Source organism: Trachymyrmex septentrionalis, unplaced genomic scaffold (genome assembly GCF_001594115.1).
Source record: "Trachymyrmex septentrionalis isolate Tsep2-gDNA-1 unplaced genomic scaffold, Tsep1.0 scaffold40, whole genome shotgun sequence".
Taxonomy (NCBI): domain Eukaryota; kingdom Metazoa; phylum Arthropoda; class Insecta; order Hymenoptera; family Formicidae; genus Trachymyrmex; species Trachymyrmex septentrionalis.
Genome location: NW_017305569.1, coordinates 3,873,755 through 3,877,472, shown reverse-complemented (window position 1 = coordinate 3,877,472; position 3,718 = coordinate 3,873,755). Strand labels below are relative to the sequence as shown.

Below are 3,718 nucleotides of genomic sequence, written 5' to 3'. Positions count from 1 at the left end.
TTACAAAACGCACAAAGCAGAAAATGTTTAAAGATTATCTTAAAAATAACAAAAAATTAAAAAAAGAAATTTAAAGAGAAATTAATATTACAAAATAATGTGTAATTGTAATATTTTCAATATATTATTGAAATTGCAAAAATGCAAAAATGCAAAAGTTCTCAAGTCAAGATGGCTGCACGTGTGTTCGTTGATGCTTAGAATCAGAATCGAATAGGCAATGAAGAATAGAAAAAGATTGCTACAATTTCGAGGCGATTTCAAGCTATTTCCAAATCGACAAGTCCGAATATATGTGCCAACTAGAGCGATTATAATAGTGATCCAACCCTCCACATGGCTGCGCTACCGTCGACCTAATAACAAGGGTGCCTCGCAGACGAAAGGGGGATGATTTGACCAGTAGCATGCCGCCTCTCGTAGTGTGAATATCGGGCGAATTCTCGTTGCAAAGGAATCGTGGTGGAAGAACGCGACATTCATTGTTCACCTGACTTTTCAATCTCATTGTACCAGTGATTGAAGATCAAGAAAAGTGGCATTTTGTCTCGACGACATTTCAAGAAAACGTAAGCGCACATTTAGCAAAAAATTTCTTCACATTTGAAATTAAAAGGTTTGCATAATAGAATTAGATAAACTTCATTTTAATTAATGGATGTACGAGTGTATAGTGTATAATAAAAGTGAATGAAAGTGCGTATATAAATTTAATGTATGATAAAAGTTTCGCGATAAAATCATTAGGACTAATGAAACGGTCTCGCTAATTGTTGCAAACTCTAAATGATAAAAGCTGAATGAAATCAAGTTCCACTATTAGTATTTCATTCTTATTTACGATACAAAAATAATCTCGTATCAAATACTACATTAATTATAGAAATCGGAAAGTTAAAATACATTTTACGTAAATGTTTATGGAATACATTTTATGAGTATTCTAAAAAAAAATCGTAATAAAGAAAATTGTATGTTTATAAAACTTAGCGAAATAATTTTGCAAATATAATCGTGACTTAATTGAATTGATCTGGAAGAAAGAGGTCATAAAGACTGTTGACACGATCTGTGCCGTGAACGATCCTACCTACTCATTCAGCATCCATTTCTCATAGAGTTTCGCATGGGAGGCATCCGCGTTCAAGACGAACTAATTAATCATTAGAAACATATACCTTTACAGCCCTTTTTATGATAATTTAACAGATTCTTTAGCAAATTACATTTCACGCGATTCCACAAATTAGTTAGAATTTATTTTCCGTGCTTCAGACTTGTGCCCGTATTTATTGAATCTCTACGCATTATTAGAAATTGCAAAAAATTTTAGAAATAAGAGATTTACTTAATACCTTAAATGATTTCTTTCTATAATATATACAGGTTAAATATTCCTACAAAATAATTTGGTTCTTTTTTTATTTATTCCTTTAGTGAAAACATTAATATGTTAATGTTTTATGAAAACGTTGTCATATTATTTAATGAGAAAAATTAGCAGATTGTGAAAAAATAAGGAATTAAATTTTCATTGAGAAAAATTGATAATCAAAGAATCCTGTAAATCATTGAACGTATGCTTCACTGTAACGTTATTTTATTATTCGATATTGTCTCTACATACATCAGCTTTGTTACATTAAAAAGCTTTCCCATTGCTGTATAACAGAATGATGAGAGAGGAGAGAGAGAGAGAGAGAGAGAGAGAGAGAGAGAGAGAGAGAGAGAGAAGAGAGAGAGAGAGAGAGAAAGAGAAGTTACGAACTTTAAAATTAAAATCCTTTAAGAGATTTATAAAAGCCACTCGTTAGCCTTGAATACAAGGTAGCAGCTATTGTTATAATGTTAACAGAAGCATATTCATAAAGTCAGAACATCGAGAAAGTTTTTAAAGGCATGAACTATGATTTCATAGGATTAGTCTCAGCATAGTAATACTATTATAATATTGAAAATGTGTGTGTACGCTAGAAAAAGTTAAAATTTAAAATATTGTAATAAACGTATGAATTTTTTCTGTTTTAAAAATGTAAAACCGATAGTGCTTTATAAAAGTATAAGAAACAAAAGGGCGTATATGATATTTACATGAAATAAAAAGGCGTATGATATTTATATGATATCTTATTCTGACTTATCAATTTCAATAAGTTTTTGCTTTTCGAATAAGATTTTACAGAAAATTACGTAATATGAGACAATAATAATTATACCATTTCTGCGATGTCACTGTTTCGACTCTCCAAATAATTCGTTACCTAGAACGGTATTGCATATTTTATGAATTAATAGCGAATCTATTGATTATTTGTAATAACGTTATCTCTTGGAAGGAAAAATATTACAAATATTTTTAATAAATAATTAAAAATTGGATACCAAGCACTGAATTCCGTCTTGTAATAATAATCAGGGTAAAGAATAAGGACAGCGTAATATCAAAACAAAATCAAGTAGCAAGAAAAAGCACATAGTAAGAAGCAATAAATAAATTTTATATATTATTGATCTAACATTACTACATTTAACATTACTACATTTAATATTTCTTAAAAAGTTAAACTTAAAAAAATATATAAAATTGAAATAGGAATAATGTACAAATATCAAGATAGAACTTTAAAAAACTTATGTAATAGGCTCGTTTTTAAATAAAAATGTTTCACATTTCAGCCAGTTCCATGACTTTTCAGGTCAGTTCGGACTTAGTATGACAAGAGCTGGAATCCGTAATTAACGAAACTTACCTGGAGAACTAGCCAGGTGATATTTCTCGCGAAATTCAGAGTCGGGTGCATGCGCGTGACACTAACAAGCACGGGGATAATACCTAGTAGCAGTAACGCTAAAATAATTTAAGGGCTGTGCGAATGTATATGTTTCATTCATGCATCCAGCTCACGTGTACAACGATACACGAATGATTTGCCGTGAGGCTGATCGACATCCGCCCAACACACGTCGTTTTACATCGTTGTTGTATTCGACGAATACGCGAAAACACACAACGGCAATTGAAACTGACAGCGACGTAAACAAGAAGCGAATTAACAATTGCATTACGCACCCTGCTATGTCCTCATTAACAAATCGACTGAACTGAAATGTTCAAGATGATTAAAGGATCATCATCGCAAATCATTTCATCAGTTTTATCTTTGGGATGCCTAGAACTCGAAAAAGTTCTCTTATACAAATAAAACGTATATATTTACATTGCATATTGGCATGTGTAGAATAAATTTTAATATTTTTCTACGATAGACATTGTTTGATATTTCTGCAAGCTTCGAAAAACGCACAAATGGGAGAAATTCTCTACTACACTGTAAATATTTTAAAAGAATACTTCCCTTTTCTCTACACTTTGTTTTTCAGCAAACATATTCGTATAAATAATATATTGGAAATTGTTTCAATTACTAATATTTAGTTTAAGTATTGAAATATTGTATAAAAAAAAGATCTTTGTATATTGTTCAGAAAAACAGTATTTTATAATGTATATTTCACTCGTTTACCTTGGCGTAGCATCGGCTGTGTTCAACAGAGAATTGCGCAAACGCTAAATAGCAATCGCAAATGATAGATACGTACCTTCAGGTCTTGTAAATTAGGTTCGCAAGTACTGCAAGCCGTATTCAACCATTTTCTCTGTTTAATGCTTTAATTAATAGCTAATGATTTCTTGCAATAAAAAAAACTTAATTATTAT

At 30.8% G+C, this 3,718-nt stretch overlaps 1 protein-coding gene across 3 annotated transcripts in view; it reads left to right on the top strand.

Annotated features, from left to right (window-relative positions):
- The first annotated feature begins 430 nt into the window (after window positions 1-430).
- Window positions 431-3,718, top strand: part of LOC108751086 (ankyrin repeat and death domain-containing protein 1A-like) — a 28,138-nt gene continuing 24,850 nt past the window's right edge. For all 3 annotated transcript variants that reach the window (XM_018491040.1, XM_018491039.1, XM_018491038.1), the window contains exon 1: window positions 431-569. The gene's annotated coding sequence lies outside the window, so the exon portion shown is untranslated. The remainder of the gene's footprint in view (window positions 570-3,718) is intronic.